Source organism: Camellia sinensis, chromosome 9 (genome assembly GCF_055761805.1).
Source record: "Camellia sinensis isolate YWXY chromosome 9, ASM5576180v1, whole genome shotgun sequence".
In the NCBI taxonomy this organism is placed as follows: domain Eukaryota; kingdom Viridiplantae; phylum Streptophyta; class Magnoliopsida; order Ericales; family Theaceae; genus Camellia; species Camellia sinensis.
Genome location: NC_138969.1, coordinates 192,851,081 through 192,873,735, shown reverse-complemented (window position 1 = coordinate 192,873,735; position 22,655 = coordinate 192,851,081).

Sequence of the window (22,655 nt, the reverse complement as noted above, 5' to 3'; positions counted from 1 at the left end):
CTCTGACAAATGTTTGTGGTGTTTGCGCTATGATTCAAGTATGCTATTTGTACCCGGACCGGAGGTTCCTTATGGAACTGACAAGTTATCTGTACCCGGCTAGAGGTTCCCTTATGGAACTGACAAGTTATCTGTTCCCTATCCGGAGGTTCCCTTATGGAACTGACAAGTTATCTGTACCCGGCCGGAGGTTCCTCTATGGAACTGACAAGTATGATCTAAGAAGCTTTGTAAATGATCTGTTAGCGCTAACGGATATGCCATGTAAAATTATGTATGAACTCTGGTTTCTGTGTATGCTCAAAACAAGAATTCGATATGAATCTATTTTGATATGAACTCTGATTTTTGAATTAGTTATAAGACATCATTCATTTGCCCTTTACTTTGTTATTATTCACTAGGCTCTCGCTCACTATTTATATTATGTATGTAGGTGATCAGGCATATGACCAAGCTCAGAGTTGAGGACCTGGCGTTCCAGTTTTTGTTAGCCAACTTTTGTGCCTCCCGAGGAGGTTCCGAATTAAGTCAAGTCTAGTGGCTGTGTTGTTATGAATGTATAAGACTTTGTTTCTTTTGCTCTACGAACAAGTTTTTCTATTTATATGTGCATGAAGTGACGTGTAAATACTGTATCTTTTGACATCACTCGTAATTTTATGAAAGTATAAGATTATTTGTCCCATGTATGTCTTTACAACTCAATATACTATGTATATTTTATGTATTTGCTTCCGTAGCCCGTAATTATATATTATTATGTTAAAAAGCCTTTGGTAATCCAAGGATTACTGGCCAGTTACGACGCTAAGCCTATATGGGCGAGTTTGGGTCATGACACACTCTTTCTCTCTCTCTCTCTCTCTCCATGTTTTAAGGTCAAGAATGATGAAATGGAAGTGCATATAATGTTCTTAGGGTCAAGATTAGCCTTTTATAGGTTTGGTTTAATGTTGGTTAATTAAACTTGGCTTAAGACTACTCAATTGATATTATTTTATTCTAATTATTTGATTCCGAGATTGAATTTTAATTAAACTTACTATAAAATTTTAAAAATTTCATATAACATATAAACATCGTCATTTTCATGTTCGGATACTGATAAGGCCTTCAATTCATAGATTCAAGCGAAATTGACCAACAGATATTGTCACGACCCAACCCCAGGGGCTTAGGGTTGGATCGCAACTTACTAACTCATTCTATTTGTAGCAAATTAAATTGCGCAAGCGAAAATAAAAATAATTAAACAGGAAATTACTCAATTTTACTATTTTAATAAGAGAAAATACATTTATAGGGTTTTTATTATTTTATTATTTAGTGACCGGCCCCGAGTAGAACAAAAGGGAACAAAAATATAAAAAAAAAATAAAAAGAAAAAAAGAAAAGAAAGACAAAATAGTAGTTCAACATCAATCCACGTGCGGGTTCCATTTCGTGAGGTTATGGGTTTCCTCTACATCTCATCACCTAAAAGGGTAACAACTATAAGCACACATCAAAGTGAGAAATATTATGCCAAGAGTATAGGGAATACAAAATAACCATGGATAGTTAGTTAAGCCAAAACATTTACATAACTCAATTTGGTAAATAAGTCATTCAAGTGGTAGAAACTGAAATACAGAAATTATGTAAATAAATAAGCATAACCACGGTACAGAACAGAACAAAACAGAGGTCACAGAAGTGACAATTATAATAGAGGTCAATAGATCCGTGACAATTATAACAGAGGACACAAAGTGGCCAAACAAAAGCAATGGTTATTTAAGTCCCCCAAGGCGTGGGACTCCTGTGGTGGTACTTACAAAATATAATTATTTATAAGGTCCTAGTCAAAGATATACTAAAATTTAAACAAACATATCCATGGGTTTCATTTTAAACAAATAGAGTTCAGAAAATAATCCAGGTAGTTGAAATATTAATATCATTTATAATAATTTATAAACATAACTTGTATAAAATAAATTATGGTAAGTCAAAACATACGTAAAATATATTATGGTAACTCAAGGTATAATATAACTCACCTTAATATTGACCCTTAGCCTTACTCCACTATCACAACCTTCCTACTATAAGTTTCTTACTTTCAGTACTTACGTGCCTCTCTCTTGTTTTTTCCCTTTCTTTTTTTCCTCCCACAGATTTGAGCAACTCCTTCCTATTTATAAGGAGGTAAGACCACTATCAAGCCAACACGTGGCTGATCTCGAATCCTCCTTTGGATTTGCTTCATAACTCACCTGGATTTGCTCATAGATTTATACTTATTTTAGTAAATGTTTATGGTAATTACACTTTTGTCCAATTTCCTAGCATAACTATATAAATAAATTAATCCCTAATTAAATTATACTTTATCGTATACCAACAGAAAATTAATTATTTATTTTACTACCACACCCATTATTAGTATTATTATTTATTTACTCTTACTTTTATATTTATTTATTTACTATCTTTAACTCTAAGTTGGCCCAATTATAATTTCATATTTCTGTTGATTTGACCCTAAATAATAATTTCTAATTAATCCCATATTTGATAACCCAATACCAAATTAGATTTATATATTTATTTATTATTATTTATTTATTTAATAATATATCATCGCATACAATCATAATTATATATAGTTATAAATATTTATGTGGTATTTAATTAAACACTTAAGGTATCACATTTCTCTCCTCCTAAATTGAAGTTTGTCCCCAAACTTGGCGTACCTTAATTTTTGAAGAGGTGTGGATATTTGGCTTGCATTTGACTTTTTGTTTCCTACGTAGCTTCTTCAATACGATCATTTCGCCATAAGACCTTTACCAACGGTATGGTCTTGTTTTGGAGAAGTTGATCACGACGATCGAGAATCTACACTGGTTGCTCTTCATAAGAGAGATCTTCCTGAACTTCCAGATCCTCATAATCAACAACGTGTTCTGGATCTCGAAGGTACCACCGAAACATTGAAACATGAAACACATTGTGGACATTGGATAGTTCAGGTGGTAGTGCAAGGCGATAGGCTACAAGACCAATCCTTTCCAGTATCTCGAATGGCCCGATGTAACGTGGGTTTAGCTTTCCTCGCTTTCCAAATCGGATCACTCCTCTTGTTGGTGAGATCTTGAGGAACACATGATCCCCTACTTGAAATTCCAAGTCCCATCTCCGAGTATCTGCACTACTTTTCTGGCGGCTCTAAGCAGTGCGAATTTGTTGTTGGATGAGTTGGATTTTCTCACTGGTGACTTGCACGATCTCGGGGCCTAACAATTTCCTGTCCCCGACTTCCGTCCAACATAGAGGTGATTGACATCTCCTTCCATACAGACCTTCGTACGGTGCCATTCTAATACTTACTTGGTAGCTGTTGTTATAGGCGAATTCCACTAAAGGTAGGTGCTTATCCCAATTACCTTTGTGGTCCAATATGCACACACGTAGCATGGTTTCCAACGTTTGGATTCTTTTTTTGGATTGCCCATCCGTTTGTGGATAATAAGCAGTGCTAAATTTCAGTGTGGTTCCCAAATCTTCCTGCAATTTGTTCCAGAAATGAGACACAAAGCGGGGGTCTCGGTCAAACACGATCGAAACTGGGATACCATACAAACGAATAATTTCCTTGATATATAAAGTGGCAAACTTATTAAGGGAGTACATGACTTTGATTGGTAGAAAATGCGCTGACTTCGTCAATCGGTCTACTATAACCCATATTACATCATTCTTCGAAAATGACTATGGTAGCCCGACCATGAAGTCCATAGTAATGTGTTCACATTTCCATTCAGGAATAGGGAGTGGTTGCAGCAGTCCTGCAGGTCTCTGATGTTCTGCTTTAACATGCTGACAATGCAGACATTTGGAGACATGGCTTGTTATGTCTCTTTTCATTCTTGTCCACCAGTAGTGTTCCTTCAGATCATGGTTCATCTTTGTGTTGCCATGGTGGATTGCAAATCTCGAGTTATGAGCTTCCGCCAGTATTTTTTTCCTGAGTTCCGGGATGTCGGGTATGCAAATTCGATTTCGAAATTTTAGTATCCCATTGCTTATAATGAAATCAGGGTCAGGCGTACTCCTTTGCTCATCGTACTTTTTCTTCAAAAGTTTATCTTCGCATTGGCGTGCTTTAATTTCTTCAATCAATGTAGGTTCCACGGTTATGTTGGCGAGTAGGCCATTAATCTTGCGAAAAATGAGAGTACATGCCAAACCTCTAGTCGTTTTTCGGCTCAGTGCATCTGCCACCATGTTAGCTTTGCATGGATGGTGATAGATCTCTACATCATAGTTTTTTATAAACTTTAGCCACCGTCGTTGCCTCATGTTCAGTTCCTTCTGTGTGAATAGATATTTAAGACTTTTATGATTAGTGTAAATCTCGCAGGTTGCACCATAAAGATAACGACGCCAGATTTTGAGAGCAAAGATTACCGCAGCCAATTCCAAATCATGAGTCGAGTAGTTCTTCTTGTGAGTCTTTAATTGTCGCGACGCATAAGCAATGACTTTTTCGTTTTGCATGAGAACGCAACCCAAGCCATTGTATGAGGCATCACTATAGATTACGAACCCATCTGCTCCTATAGGGAGTGCTAGTACAGGGGCTGACATAAGTCGACTTTTTAATTCTTGAAAGCAATGCTACTGTTTATCAGTCCATTCAAAGGGTTTATTCTTCTGAGTTAGCTGGGTCAAGGGTGATGCTAACTTTGAGAAATCTTGCACGAAGCGTCGATAATAGCCAGGTAGACCCAAGAAACTTAGGATTTCGGACACATTAGTAGGTCGTGGCCAGTCTACGATTGCTGTAACCTTTTCGGGGTCCACCGAGATGCCATCTTTGTTAATGACGTGGTCGAGAAAGTGTACACTAGTGATCTAGAATTCACATTTCTTCAACTTGGCATAAAGTTTGTGATCACGTAGTGTTTGTAGAACTGTTCGCAAGTGCTGCTCATGGGCCTCTGGTGACTTGGAGTATATAAGGATGTCATCAATGAAGACGATGACGAACTCATCAAGATAAGGTTTGAACACTCGGTTCATGAGGTCTATGAAGGCTGCTGGGGCATTTGTAACACCAAAAGGCATGAAAAGAAACTCGTAATGCCCATAACGAGTTTTGAAGGCAATCTTTTCAATGCTTTCCGTTTTGACTTTTAGCTGATGGTAGCCAGAACGCAAGTTAATTTTGGAGAATACTTGAGCGCCTTGAAGTTGATCGAACAAGTCATCGATTCGCGACAGAGGGTACCGATTCTTGATGGTGACCTTGTTCAGCTCCCGGTAATCGATGCATAATCTCATCGTGCCGTCCTTTTTCTTTACGAACAATACTAGAGCTCCCCAGGGTGAGGTACTAGGTCGAATGAAACCTTTGTCCAGGAGTTTCTGGAGTTGAGTCTTCAGCTCTTTCAATTCTGTCATCGACATGCGATAAAGAGCTTTTGATATTGGTTATGTGCCAGGTTGTGTTTCAATGGTGAATTCGATCTCCCGATCAACCGGAATACCGGGTAGATCTTCAAGAAAAACATCCGGGAACTCTCGTACTACGGGGATTGCATCAATTGTGAAGGCCTCTTTTTGTGTATCGATCACATAACAAATATAACCACCACAACCTTTTCTTAGAAGTCATTGGGTTGTCATGGAGGATATAATACAGGGAGCGTTAGAAACTCCAGTCCCATCAAAGACAAGTTTGGTTTGGTTTGGTCACCTGAGGAAGAGCTTTTTGGCTTTACAATCGATAGAGGCGTGGTTGACAGCCAGCCAATCCATACATATGATCACATCAAAGTTTTCAATGCAAAGGGGAATCAAGTCTACATATAATGTTTTGCCTTTTAAGAATATAGCACAAGATCTATACACATCTGTACTGCAAACAGACTTACCAGAAGGAAAAGGCACAGACAATATATATTCTAATGGTTCGGGTGTTGATGTCAACTTGGCAGCAAAGTGTGGTGCAACAAAAGAATGAGTTGACCCAGAGTCAATGAGGACATAAGCTAAATGACCACAGACAGAAAGTGTACCTGACACAACATTTTCGGTAATTTCTGGTTTTCCAGGTACCAAAGCGAAAGCTCGTCCTTGACATTTTTGGTCCTTCATTTCTCCTCCAGGTCTTACGGGTTTCCTGACTAGGCCAAAGGGGCTGGCTGTAAGATTAGTCAGCTTTGGACAATCCCTCAGTAAGTGGCCAACTTGACCGCATTTAAAACATGCTCCCGTGTCTCGATGGCACTGTCCCCAGTGAGCCTTCCCATAAGTGGGACAAATTGGAACAGTGCCACCTCGGGGGTTGGTAGAACCTTGATGGCCTGAATTGGTTGTGTCCATATTCACCTTTTTGGGAGGCGCAACACCGGGTGTTCTGTTGTCTTTTTTCCAGAATCGCTTCTTGTGGCTTGATTCCCCGGAACGCGAGGCTTTAATCCCTTTTTCTACAATGTACACCTGGTCTACCACTTCTGCATAGGTTGGCAGTTTCAAGACCTCGAGCCTGTCTTTAATTTCAGCATCTAATCCTACTTCAATTTTTCTTGCTTTTCGAGTTTCAGTGGAGATGACGTATGTTGCAAACCTAGCGAGTTAAGTGAACTTGCTCTCGTATTCGGCCACCGTCATGGTTCCTTACTTTAGATGTATGAATTCGGATGCCTTCTGTTCCTGTAATGATTCTGGGAAATATTTTTCGTGGAATACTTCCAAGAATCTTGCCCAAGTAATAATTTCTTCTTTGGTCAAAGTGAGGAGCCACCATTTCTGTGCATTGTCTTTGAAAGTGAAAGTGGCGAAAATTACCTTTTGTCTTTCGGTACAGGGTAGGGCACGAAAAATATTTTCCATGTCTTTAACCCAAGCGTCTGCTACCATTGTGTCTGGGCCACCGGTAAATGTGGTGGGTTTCAGATCCTGAAACTGTTTTATGGTAACTGGCTCTTCTCGCCATTCTGGCATCCCATTATTGATGTTAGTTTGCAAAGCTTGCAAAAAGTTAGTAACCGCTCTTTCCATTATTCTTTCTATCGATTCAGTGCCGCTGACTGATGACTCGTTTCCGTTTCCATTATTGGCCATTCTACAAAGTAATAAATGAGGCATTACATTCACAACGTAGCATATATGTAAGCGTGTGTAGCGCAATCTATATCTATATAAAATGTAACTTTATTATTTCTACAATTAATATTACATCTTTGTTCCAAATATCAAAAATTGTGTTAGTGTCTCATCCCTGTGGTAAACAAAAACAAAAATATAACAAAAAGGGATCAGAACACATCATGGTCATCATACAAAAAGGTTTTTTCTTCTACTAAATCTAGAGTGGTGGGTCAAATGGGCCGAAAAACCATGGGAAATAGTGTTGCATAAAAAGCTCAAATTCCTATCCTAACTAGACTACACCAAAATACATCCACGCTGTCTGGACTATGAAAATGGGGACAGATTGTATGTATCCCAAAAATGCTCGATCGACAATCCAGCCGGGTGTCTCAATAAATGACAAGTCGTTATTAAAGTCAACATTTTGAATATTAATTATCTCTAACGGTTGGGGACTGTGGTGAAAATATAGTCCTCAGGGTACACGTTTCCCATTCTGGCCACAAAATCTGGGGGTAGAGGGCCTATGATATAGTGCAGGCTGTCATGTCTCGGGGCAACGCCAAAGACACGAGTGGGTTTAAGAAAATGTCTACGTGTATTGACGCGGTTTTGCCTCCACAGTAAATGTGGGACATCGGTAGGGTCAGCCTGGATATAAACTGGCCGACCCATCAACTGGGCAAGGCCTGAGTGCAGTCCTCTGATTATGTCCTCTGAATCTCTCCAACCCTCAGGTGAGGCGGAGGCAGGGTGCTCGGCTAAAATCTCATCTTAATTAATGACCTTGAGCTTATCCCAAAACGCGTCATCAAGTTTAATATCTGACATTCCTACAACACCAGAATAAAGGTGAGATTTTATACAAAAGGACTAACGTTACAGGTAAATATTTTTATATTTTTATATTTTATCTTATTTTATTTTATTATATTTATTTAGCTATATAGTTTTATTTATAGGTTTATTTATAACTTTTCGAACTTCCCGATCAAATTAAAATAACTCCTTTTTTTTTTCTTTTTTTTTAAACCGTTGCTCTGATACCACCTTTGTCACGACCTGACCCGATCCTAGGGGCTTAGGGTTGGAATCGTAACTTTCTAACTCATTCTATTTGTAGCAAATTAAACTGCACAAGTAAAAATGAAAATAATTAAACAGGAAATTACTCCATTTTACTATTTTAATAAGAGAAAATACATTTATAGGGCTTTTATTATTTTATTATTCAGTGACCGGCCCCGAGTAGAACAAAAGGGAGCAAAAATATAATAAAAAAAAAGAAAAAAAAAGAAAGACAAAATAGTGGTTCAATATTAATCCACGTACGGGTTTCATTTCATGAGGTTATGGGTTTCCCCTACATCTTGTCACCTGAAAGGGTAACAGCTATAAGCACACAGTAGAGTGAGAAATATTATGCCAAGAGTATAGGGAATATAAAATAACCATGGATGGTTAGTTAAGCTAAAACATTTACATAACCCAATTTAGTAAATAAGTCATTTAAGTGGCATAAACTGAAATACAAAAATTATGTAAATAAATAACCATAACCACGGTACAGAACAAAACAGAACAGAGGTCACAGAAGTGACAATCAGAATAGAGGTCAATGGATCTATGACAAATGGAGGACCACGAAGTGGCCAAACAGAGGCCAATGGTTATTTAAGTCCCCCAAGGCGTGGGACTCCTGTGGTGCTACTTACAAAACATAATTATTTATAAGGTCATAGTCAAATATATACTAAAATTTAAACAAGCATATCCATAGATTTCATTTTAAACAAATAAAGTTCAGAAAATAACCCACGTAGCTGAAATATTAATATCGTTTATAATAATTTATAAACATAACTTCTATAAAATAAATTATGGTAAGTCAAAACATATGTAAAATATATTATGGTAACTCAAGGTATAATATAACTCACCTTAATATTGACCCTTAGCCGTACTCCACTATCACAACCTTCATACTATAAGTTTCTTACTTTCAGTATTTACGTGCTTCTCTCTCATTTATTCCCTTTCTTTTTTTCCTCCCACAGATTTGAGCAACTCCTCCCTATTTATAGGTAGGTAAGACCACTATCAAGCCAATATGTGGCCGATCTCGAATCCTCCTTTGGATTTGCTTCATAACTCACCTGGATTTGCTCATAGATTTATACTTATCTTAGTAAATGTTTATGGTAATTACACTTTTGTTCGATTTCCTAGCATAACTATATAAATAAATTAATCCCTAATTAAATTATACTTTATTGTATACCAACAGAAAATTAATTATTTATTTTACTACCACACCCATTATTAGTATTATTATTTATTTACTCTTACTTTTATATTTATTTATTTACTATCTTTAACTCTAAGTTGGCCCAATTATAATTTCATATTTCTGTTAATTTGACCCTAAATAATAATTTCTAATTAATCTCATATTTGATAACCCAATGCCAAATTAGATTTATATATTTATTTATTACTATTTATTTATTTAATAATATATCATCACATACAATCATAATTATATATAGTTATAAATATTTATGTGGTATTTAATTAAACACTTAGGGTTCACAGATATTTTGACAATAGACAGATACAAACACAAATAACACATGAAATGCACAATTAACATATGACACATGCAATTAACTTACGCATTCTTAATCAAGGATTATAGGCTAATCACAGGTCGGAGTTGTTACAAAAAGACACACTCCTCCTCTGACTTTGGTAATGCTTCAGACTGTGGCTCAGATTGACACGGAGAACACTCCAAGTTTGAAACAATTGGCCAAATGTCACTTTCGATAAATAGTAATACAATTTTTTGCAAACATTTCTCACAAAAAACAAATGATGCATAATAACTGCATAATAACTTTTTATTGAAATATTTGATTACACTGTAATTTCTCTATTAAAATATTTTTATACATAATAAATCTCTTCAAATAATACTTATATCAGATATGAAAATATATACCCTTTGTTATCAACCACCCCATGTGGATAAATCAAATTTTATCACAAAAAAAGTAACTCACCAATATCACATTTGTTAAAAGAATACAACTGATCAATATCAATTTTGTCAAAAGATGAATAGTGGCCACCAGATTTTTCAAAACGTGGATAGTAAAATTAGATATTGCACAGTAACTTCCATTTAAATAATATTTATAATAAATACATCAAACACCATATATTTTAACAGATAATATTTTGTATCAAATAATCTAAAATATGTATATTAAAAAATCACAAATTATTCCATAGTATTTTAGACATCATTAAAATTGAACCATGTGATTAACAATCTCTCCCTTTTTGATGATAACAATACAAGTATGAATTTGATACAAAATTTCCTTGGAATAAATACAACATAAAAACATTTATTTGCATTATGTTTTCTCCCCCTTTACTAACAAATTCATTGTCAAATAATTTATATATAAATCATATTTCGTCTCCCCCTTTGACATCATCAAAATAAAAGGTTAATATAGGCAAGCAAAATTAATTTTTGAAATAAATGCAATAAAAAATATTCATCAATAATAAGGCATGCATTTATTTTCTCTCTCTTTAAAACATCTTTACTAAAATCATATGAAATTGTTATAACTTCTCCCCCTTTGGCATAATAAAAACATTTGTGCAGATTAGGAGAAAAGAAATTTAGAATAATTTCAGAATATATTTTTAGAAAAACTCCCCCTGAGATTATGTGTATAATAAGAATATATTTTTTCATAAAACTCCCCACAGGATGATGCTTTCCCTTTAAAAAAATATTTCTCCTCTAGAGAATTTTTAAATATATAAATTGCACCATAAGATTTAAAAAATAAGTTTATGCAATCTCTTCATTTCAAAATGCACCACATATAAAGTGACATGAAAAATATTACATTTAGTCAATATAGTACATCATCGAAATCAATTGTGATTCAATAAAGATAATCTAAGTAATAACAAAAATCACATTCCTTCAAACATAAATATTAAAAATTGAGCACAAAATACGACATAACAGTTGATTATTTTTATACAATATTCATTTTGAGGCATGAACCATGTAATAGTATTATTCTACTCCATTCTGTACTAGCATGCATGGTGTTATATTTATTCATGATGTATTCATGTATGTATGGTATGGCATGTCATGATAATTATGTATGTAATAATATGTTCATATATGCAAATCAATAATGATTACAAGTAAGTATGAGAACAATATCATCAAATGAAATATTTTCATATTTAGAAAATCAATTTTTACCAAAGCTACTTATACCAATTATTTATTGTTGTTTTTGAATATTGTGTGATTACTGTTTATCCGAGAAGATGTGGTGAACATTGTCTTTGATTATGCGTTATGAACATCCACTGTCCAATTACCATTTTCTCTTACTAGATTTCACCTTGAAGCACACCTACAAAAAAAAAAAAAAAAAAAAAAAAATCAAGTTTTGAATTTTGATACCCAAATCTTTTGGGTCCATGACTGCTAGTTTTAAGATTACTTGATTTTGGAATCTATTTTATTTTTGTTCCATGTAATCTCTTTTTAAATTGACATGATAAAACTGAGTGTCTATTCCTATTACAATAATGCATTACAATATTATGATTACTAAATGATGATGCTTTAATAAAGAAATTTTTATAAAAAAATTGTTTCTTGTGGGGTTTATACTCGATACCCGCTTTGTCAAAAATGCATATTTGATTTTCAAATAATTTATTTAAATTTTCTTTCCCTTGTGTAAACTTGAAAATTATTTTATTTAAATCCTAATTTTTTTCTTTTAAAGAATTATTTTCAATTTTCAAATCATTTGAAGAAGTTTTTAAGAAATCATTTTTATTTTTCAAATTTTCATTTTCATTTTTTAAGATTTCATTTTTATTTTTCAAACTTTCATTTTCATCTTTTGAAAATCATCATGTAGCTCCTCAATACAATCTAATAATTCATCATATGTAGGAGAATTTGTATTTACCTCATCAACTTCAACTCCCATGAAGCAAATATTTGCCACTTCCTTGTCGTTAGTTTCTTCATTCGGATAACATTCTTCATCATCATCATCATATGGAAATTTTACTTCTTCTGTGATTCAATTTTCTTGAGTCGTGCCTTTGTGTGTGACTTCTAGTTTTTCCCAAATCTCTCTTGTTGTCTCACAAGCAAAAATTCTATCATATTCATTAGGATCAAGTGCACACTATAATATATGTTTTGCTTTAGCATTTGCTTGAATTTTTCTAAGGTCATTCTCATTCCATTCATTTTCTGTTTTAGGGACTTTCTTTATATCTTATGTTTTGGAGGGAATAATTAAACCATTTTTAATAATATTTCATACCTTGTAGTCTATCCCTTGAATATATATCATCATTTTATTTTTCTAATAATTATAATTACTACTAGTGAAATATAGAGGGTTGGAAGGTAAGTGGCCATCAATAATTTGTGTTCCTATAATGGTTACCATAGATCAACTCTAAGACTGTTAAGTCAAAAAATACTAGAGTCCTTACTCTGATACTAATTGTTATCTTAGATAGGCAACCCAAGAGAGTGGTGAATTGGGTTGTTAAAAATAATTTCACAATATTAAAAAATAATAATCAAAATATTTGAATTTTAAATAAACCAACAATAATCTCTAAATAAATTGCCAAACTAAAAATGAACTCAAAGAATAAATAAATAAATATGCTTAACAATATCTAATAGAGTAATGAAATTAAAATGAGTAAAGGGAAGAGAAAGCAAACTCAGCAATTTATAGTAATTCCGCATGCCGGGCCTACGTATACTCCCCATGTATCTTTCTTGGGAATTTCTCCATTATTCTTCAAATAGTAATTACACCACTAGCTTCATGGGTGTTAGTGAACTTTTAAAACAAGTGACCAATCCCGATCACTTCGACTAGTTTATAATCCGGTGCCTAGTCACATTTAACCCAAGTAATTTTCTCTAAAAAATCACTCACAAAAATATTCCAACTAGTTTTGAATCCAGTGCCTAGTCACACCTAACCCAAGTGATTTTATCCTAAAAAATCACTCACAAAAACTTTCATCTTTTTTTTTTTTTTTTACAAGAATAATAAGAAGGGTGTGAAAACCCTTTTACAATTTTTGCTTAAATTATCTCACAAAAATATATAACTCAATGAAGAACACGAGAATATTTTCTCAATATAACAAAATTTTATCTTCAATATTTCACTTCAGTTGATCTATCGTTTCACTTCTTCAACCATAGAACATCTTATATATTCATCAAGAGTATATCTGTTGGAAAGGCACGCTCCTGCTCTGACTGTGGTGATGTTTCAGATTGCGGCTCGGATTGACGTAGAGAACATGCCAAGTTTGAAACAATTGGCGCCAAACGTCGCTTTCAATAAATAGTAAAATCTCTATTAAAATATTTGTATGTATAGTAAAATCTCTTTAAATAATATTTATATTAGATATGAAAATATATACCCTTTGTAGAGATTTTTAGATACACTCTAATAAAAATAATCAACCATCTATGTGGGTATATCAAATTTTATCAATAGAAAACAACTCATCAATATCACATTTGTTAAAACAATACAATTAATCAATATCAATTTTATCAAAAAATGAATAGTGGTCTACTGGATTTTTAAAAACGTGAATAATAAAATTAGATCTTGCACAGTAACTTCCATTTAAATAATATTTATAACAAATCATACACCATATATTTTAACAGATAATATTTTGTGTCAAAGAATGTAAAATATTTATATTAAAAAATCACAAATTATCCCCTAATATTTTAGACATCATCAAAATTGAACCATATGGTTAACAACTATTCTTGATTGTTCATTGTTCTTTAGTAATCTGTGTTCATTGTTCTTCAATCATCATTCATTCTACAATCATTGCAATCTTGAACTAATTAAGAATCAGTGTTCAATGATCATTGTTCTTCATTTGATTACTGTTCATGTTAGAATTGAAGTTTCATCCAATCATTATTTGATTGTTATTTGAGTTCGATCATATATGTTAAATTTTTGATTAATTTTTTGTTTGATTGTTGTTAATTCAATCATGTACTGTGTTGTTGTTGTTTTTTTTTTTTTTTTTTTTTTAAATATCCTGGTCATATGATAGTAACATTGTAATAACCCCGAATTATGATTAGCCACTAAACCATGATTAAGAATGCTTAATGAGTAATTAAGATAAAACTCTTAATTAATTGCATGTGTGATATATTATTTGTGTTTATATCTGTCCGCTGTAGGCATATCTATTTGTGTTTCTGTTTTGTTCTGCGAATTGAAGGCCTTATCGGCATCTAATCACAAAATTGACTTGGTATATGTGTTATTTGGAATTTTTTAGAATTTATGGTAGGTCCAATTTAAATTCGATTCGGAACGAATGAATTAGAATTAAATAATGTCAATTATTGAACTTAAGCTAAGCTTAATTAAGATTCATTAATGGGCCTATATAAGGCCACTCCCAACACCTTTTCTACACTTTATACTCTCAACCCCTCATCTTTGAAGATTAAAACGAAAAAGAGAAAGAGAGATCAAAGAAAGAGATCAAATTCAAGAGAATTAAGGGAGAATTGCTAAGATTGATCAAGAATTTGAAGGAATTGGTGATAGTTGGTCAAGCCTAGCTAGAACTTAAGGGAATTGTGGACTTTAGGTAAGGAATCTGTTAGGGAAAATATATGATTTCACACAAGTAAATCAATCAATGAGAATAAAAACTAATGTGGAAAATTAAATCAAGAACGACACAAGAATTTTGACGCTGTTCCCTCAATGTGAGGTATGTCCACGAGATCAAAATCTGATTCCACTATCAACCAAAGAGTTTCCAAACGATTATAAACGAGATACGAATGGTCTCACAAAACCACCCTTAGGTGAATTTCAAATAATCACAAATAATCAAGAGGAAAGACCTCACCAAATAAACGAACAAAAATCTTCGAAATAGAGTTGTAGAAGACCCAGAATAATAGACCAAAATCAGCCGAATATCTACGCAAGCAATGCTTCAAAGTAGCCAATAAACGAAGCAAACCAGCAGTCAAAAAGTAGCACTCTTTGACCCAAAAAAGTGATATTTTTCCCGAGCACTATCTCGCCGAAAAACAATTAGTTGCTGCCGCTGTGCCTCTGATCTATTAAATAATATTTCTTGGGCTTTTTATCAAAGCCCTAGTTGCTACCAAACAAATTATTAAATACCCATTGGGCCTCCAAAAGTTAGATATAATATATTAAAAATATATTATAACCAACACCAAACCAAACTAAATATTTTAATAAACCAATTGGGTCCTATACTCCCATAAGGAGGTATACCCAACAATTCTCCCCCGACTGACTTAGATGGAGACATCAACCATACCCGCCAAAGTTTGGCACTTTAAATGTTTGTCTCTCGACAAAATCTTAGTCAACATATCCGAAATATTATCATCTGTGTAAACCTTTTGGAGTTGCAACAATTTCAAATCTAACATATCACGAATCCAATAGTACCTCACATCAATGTGTTTCAATCACGAATGAAAAGTGAAATGTTTACTCAAATGAATAGCACTTTGACGATCACAATAAAGCATATACCTTTCTTGCTTAAAACCCAACTCTTGCAAAAATTTCTTCAACCATACCTCTTCTTTACAAGCTTCCGTAATGGCAATAAATTCAGCTTCCATAGTTGAGAGAGTAACACATTTTTGTAATTTAGATTGTCATGCCACAACTCCTCCTGTAAATGTCATCATATACCCCAAAGTAGATTTCTTATAATCAACATCAACGGCCATGTCAGAATCTGTGAACCCATCAAGCATCGACTTACTATCCCCAAAACACAAACATACTTTCGAAGTCCTTCGAAGATATCTTAGAATCCACTTCAGTGCTACCCAATGTTCTTTACCTGGATTAGAGAGAAAACGACTCACCACACCAACAACGTAAGCAATATCCGGCCTTGTACAAACCATGGCATACATCAAAGAACCAACCCCTAAAGCATAAGAAATTTTCTGTATCTCTTTCTTGTCTTTCTTATTTGTAGGACATTAATTCGAACTAAGTTTGAAGTGACCCGCATGTGGACAACCAACCGACTTTGCTTTATCCATGTTGAACCTCTCAAGAACTTTTTCGATGTACCTTTCTTAAGACAACCAAATCAACCCCCTTTTACGATCACAAACAATTTTCATACCAAGTATTTGGTTTGCTGACCCCAAATATTTCATAGCAAAAGACTTGCTCAACTCCAACTTCAACCTGTTAATCATAGTGTAATCTTGACCCACAATTAATATGTCATCAACATAAAGCAAAAGAATAATAAATTTACTATCCGAAATTTTTTTCACAAACACGTAATGGTCCGAAGTGGTTTTAGAAAAACCATTATTCATCATGAAAGAGTCAATTTTTTTGTACCATTACCGCAGGGCTTGTTTGAGGCAATATAAACTTTTCTTCAATTTGCAAACAAATTTCTCTTTCCTTCTCTCTACAAAACCTTTCAGTTGCTCCATGTAAATTTCTTCTTCAAGGTCACCATGAAGAAATGCAGTCTTCACATCAAGTTGCTCAACTTGAAGGTTCATACTTGCAACCATGCCAAGTACAACCCGAATAGAAGATATCTTCATAACTAGTGAGAAAATCTCATCAAAGTCAATACCTTTCTTTTGCCCAAAGCTTTTCACAACAAGATGTGCTTTGTACCTTAGACTTTTGCCATCATTCTTCAATTTGAAAACCCACTTATTTTTTAGAATTTTCCTCTCCTTAGGCAACTTCATTAAATCATAAGTGTGATTTTCAAGTAAGAAATTCAATTCCTCTTCCATGGCCTTTTTCCAGTCACCTTTCTTTATATACTCAATTGCTTCTTGGTAGCTCTCGGGCTCCCTTTGATCAGATATCAATACAAATTCATTAGGAGGATACCTTCTCGAAGGCTGTCGGTCCCTTGTAGATTTCTTCAACTCAAGTTGTGGTGATGGTTCTTGAGTTAGATGCTCTTCCTCAATTTTTGGCTCAACTTCATTAGGATTAGCATCATCCTCCACATCTTCAATAGGTGGCTGCATATCTCCCTCATTTTCATCATCAACTGAAGATGAATAAGATATATCCATATAAATGAGATCACTATTTTTTGACTCCGGTTGATCACCTTTGCCAAAGTCTTTAATTGTTTGGTCTTCAAGAAACACAACATCACAGCTTCGAATAACTTTCTTGTCAATCGGATCCCACAATCTATAACCAAATTCATCACATCCATAGCCAAGAAAAATACATTGTCTTGACTTGCTATCAAGCATAGACCTCTTATCTTTTGGAATGTGAACAAAGGTTCGGCAAGCAAACACTCTCAAATGCTTATAAGACATATCTTTGTTGGTACAAACTCTTTCTGGAATATCACCATTCAAAGGATAGGAATGAGACAAATTAATCACGTCAACCACTGTCCTCATTGCCTCACCACAAAAAGATCTTGGCAATTTAGCATGTGAAAACAAACACGTTGTTCTTTCCACAATGGTGCGGTTCATTCTCTTAGCAATACCATTTTGTTGAGGAGTCTTCTTAACTGTCTTTTGGTGTCAAATACCTTGGTTGTGACAATACTCATCAAATGGCCTAAAGTATTCACCATCATTGTCTGATCGGATGCACTTTAATTTCCGCCTTGTTTTTCTTTCAACCATGGCCGGAAAATGCTTAAATACATCTAGAACTTGATCTTTAGTTTTTAGTATAAAAGCCCAAACTTTCCTTGTATAATCATCAATGAAAGTAACAAAATAAAGTGTACCACTATGTGTTCTAACTTTCAAAGGACCACAAACATCCGAATGAATCAATTCCAAAACATTTTCTTTTCTAGAAGTAACATTTTTATGAAAAGAAACTCTATGTTGTTTACCTGCCAAACAATGAACACAAGTTTTAAGATGTATACCTTTCAAACCGGATAGAAGCTCTTTCTTGAACAAAACTTGTAGCCTATTTTCACTCATGTGCCCAAGCCGCTTGTGCTACAATTCGGTAGAAGTATCATCTTTAAGTGCATTGACAACACCTTTGTAAATTTTTCTTGACATCAAATAAAGTGTATGAGTCTTTTTGCACTTAGCTACCACTAAAGAACCCTTTGTGAGCTTCCATATTCCATCACCAAATTTGTTGTTATAGCCTTCATCATCTAGCATCCCGGTAGAGATCAAATTGAGGCGAATGTCAGGAACATGCCTCACATCTTTAAGCAACAACTTGTAACCCAAATTTGTTTCCAAGCAAACATCACCCATGCCAATAATTTTCGACAAAGCTTCATTACCCATTCGAACAGAACCATAATCTCTTTTGGTGTAGGTAGTGAAGAAATCAACTCGAGAAGTCACATGAAAAGAAGCACCAAAATCAATCACCCAATTGCTCTCTTGGCCCACAAAATTGATATAATCATCTTCACAAACGACCATGAGATCATCGGTAGTAACCGTTGTTGTGTCTTCTTGCTTCTTATACACATTTTTGTTACGCATTTTCTCCTTGTTCTTGAGCTTTCGGCATTCTCGCTTCATGTGTCCTTTTTCATGGCAATAATAACACTCAATGTCTTTCTTTGAAAAAGAACCATCTCTTGATTTGTCACGGCTTTAATCACAACCATAAGGAGTCTTACTCCTCACCCTTGTTTTGCTTCAGCCTCTCACAACAAATGCCTCCGAATGAGAAGAACCCGCTAATTTTCTTCTAGTTTCTTCATTCAACAAGCTACTAGTGACTTGCCTTATTATGACAACTCCATCGGTCGCCGAATTACTAATTGTCACAACCAAAGTCTCCCAACTTTCGGGCAAAAAACTAAGTAGCATCAAAGCCTGCAACTCATCATCAAAAATAATTTTCATAGAAGCAGGTTGGTTAACAATACTCTTTATTTCATTCAAATGTTCCGGAATAGGGCTGTCATCTTTATATTTTAAATTAACCAACTTTCAAAATAGAAAGGCTTTATTTGTGGCTGATTTTCTGTCATAAAGACCTTCTAATTTTTTTTTCATAAATCATGTGCCGAAGTTTCAGTAGCAATATGATGAAACACACTGTCATCAATCCATTGACGGATAACACCAACAGCTTTTCGATTAGACCTATTCCATTCATCATCTTTCATACCATCAGATTTGCCGCTATCACCCTCAATAGGCCCATACAAATCTTTACAAAATAATAGTTCTTCCATTTTAGTTTTCCAAGTTACCCAATTGCTTCCATTGAAGCTAGACATGCGACCTACATTCTCTTCCACTGATTTACACAAATAAATAAACCCAAATAAACCGTAAGCTCTGATACCAGTTGTTAGGGAAAATATATGATTTTCCACAAGTAAATCAATCAATGGAAATAAAAACTAATGCGAAAAAATTAAATCAACAACAACACAAGAATTTTTACGTGGTTTCTTCAATGTGAGGTACGTCCACGGGATCGAAATCAGATTCCACTATCAACCAAAGAGTTTTCAAATGATTACAAACGAGACACAAATGGTCTCACAAAACCACCCTTCAGTGAATTCCAAATAATCAAGAGGAAACTCGCACTCTATGAGTTTAAGTTAATTTAGGCATGAATATAAGAGAATTGAATTTAGATGATAGAATTGAACATCGTTTATGCTTGCATACTCATTTTATCATGTTTTGAGGTTCTTTCCAAGAAATTTATACATGCACGTATTCATTATAGAATGTTTTTGACATTTGGTCTCATTTCACATCATTTGACATTAGTTGATCATGTTTTCAAAGTGTAGAACATGTATTACTACATGCATGTTATGTTTTCACCATTTTAAGTTTGGTTTGGTTTAATTGGCGTACTTTTAGGCTTTGAATTTGCGAAATGATTTTGAATTCATGATGTTTTGAAAGTTTACACATGTTTTTTTAAGATTTTGGCCCAAAAGAACATGATTTGTGACTTTGAATTTGAGTTTTAAGTTTGGGAGCAAATCTGGAAATTTTAGAATTCTACTCCTCCGCTTGAGCGACAAATCCTGCACTGGAGCGACCACCCTTTGTTTTGCATTTCTGCTCAAGTGAGAAAAAGTTGGTGTGACAACCCTCATTACTGTTTACTGATAACACCACTAATTACTGCTAAACTATCTGTTCATGTTTTATGTTTTAAACTGCAAATTGAAAGCCTTATCAGCAGCTGAACCAGAAATTGATTACTGTTTTGTGCTAATTAGAATTTATGTGATTTTATGGCATGTTTAATTGAAATGTGATTTGGTATGAGTAAATTAGATTAATTATTGATAAATTACATTAGTTGGCTTATTTACCCTTTTGCCATTAAGTGGCCATTTCCTACAACTTTGACTTGGACTCAATTATTGCATTACAAACACCATCTCACCCTTTTTCCATCTAGAGCTAGCCGACTGGAGAGAGAGAGATAAGAAATAGAGTGATTTCATCTTGTTTTGGCTTGGAGATTAAGAGATTTGAAGGCAAATTGCATAGTTAAGCTTCTACACTTGAAATACAAGGTTGAAGGTAGAGAATTCAACCTCTCATTGATGTATTTATGTATTGTCTTGCATGGTTCATGGGAGTTTAGTGATCTAAGTCAAGTTTTGGTCTAAAAATGTTGAATTGAGTAGGAATTCTTGCATGCATGTACATGCTCTAACATTTTGAGGTTGTTTTCAAGAGAGATTGTTACATGCATGTTCATATCTTGAGTATAATTCATGAATTCATCATGTTCTTGAGGAAATTGACTCTTTTGAACAAGTATTTAAAGCTTTAAAGTTGTTTAAATTCTTGCATGTTGCATACACTTCATGTTCTTGAAGTTTTGTTTGAAAATGGGTTTAATTGACTCACCTTTGGGCCTTGATTTTACAAATTGAGCTTTGAATCATGTTATACTATGAATTTACAAGTGTTTTCCAGAAAATTGGCCCAAAAGGATCGAATTTGATGCATTTAAAGTTGAGTTTTGAGCTTGAGATTCAATCTGGAATTTCCAGAATTTGGACTCACGCTCGAGCGGGGAACTCCACGCTCGAGCATACAACCTGTGTTCATACAGTCCGCTCGAGCGGGGAAAATGACGCTCGAGCGGGAAATGCGTGTATCTAGTACTTTGCATGTGTTTACAGTCCGCTCGAGCGGGGGAGTGCACACTCGAGCGAGGACTTGTGTCTCACGCTCGAGCTGGTATTGAGCGCCCATCGAGTGTGAAATTTGTACTTCCAGTACTTATACTATAGTTTACAGTCCGCTCGAGTGGAGGAATCCATGCTCGAGCGGAGCCTTTTTGTCTGCATGTCCGCTCGAGTGGAGAAACCCACGCTCGAGCGAGACCACTGTTTTCTGAAAATTCTGAAAAGTGTTTTAAAGTGCATTTTTGCATCCTCATTCCATCCTAGGCACTCCTAGGCCTAGTTTAAGGCATCTTAGTGAGGATATTGATGTAGAACCACACCGAGACAAATTAGGGATTTAGTTATTATTTTCCAACTGTGTAGCTTAGTGTGTGTTCATTCTGTAACTGTAGGGTTGGCATCTGAGGACGCTCTAGCTGCTTATAGCCCAGTGCTCTGTGAGTAACTATGTTATAAAGATATGTTCAATTGAGATTATTTTCTGAATAAATGACTGTACTGCTTTATGAAATGACACTGTTTACTTAATGAGTATTTGTCCTATTTGTGAACTATATTCATAGCATCCATAGCAATTTACTGTTACTGAACTATTACTGCTATTGTTACAGAGATCTCTGTCGGTTTCCATGTTTGGAACCACTACTATTTACTGGTATGATGACCATCAACTGATTGTTCGGTTTGTTAAGACCTATTGTACTATTTTGCTATTGGATGTACCACATATGACTACTATAGTTTCTGAATGACTGTTATGGCATGAAATATGAGCCACAAACTGAATGACTGATATACTGATAAATGACTGTTTTCAATACTGAAAGGACATTCATTCTTAACCTCTTTACGCATATGTTATTCACTGGGCTTTAGCTCACTGTTTATATATATATATGTACGTGTCCAGGCACCGAATCGGAGCTAGGGGCGTTGGATTAAACTCCCTTTTTGTCAAGCCAACCACTGTGCCTCACTGCGAGGTTCCATGTACCGCCAAGCCAAGGCTGCTTCGGGGCATTTTAGATTTCCCCCTTTCTGTCTCTGTATTGTATAAACTGTATAGACTCGTACTGTACTGTACTGTTATGGTAGGGATTTGGTCCCTAACCCGAATGTTTGTATATGTATGTGTAGTACTGTTTTGTTCTGAATGTGAATATGTTTAAAAAAAAAAAAAGTCTTTTGCATACAGA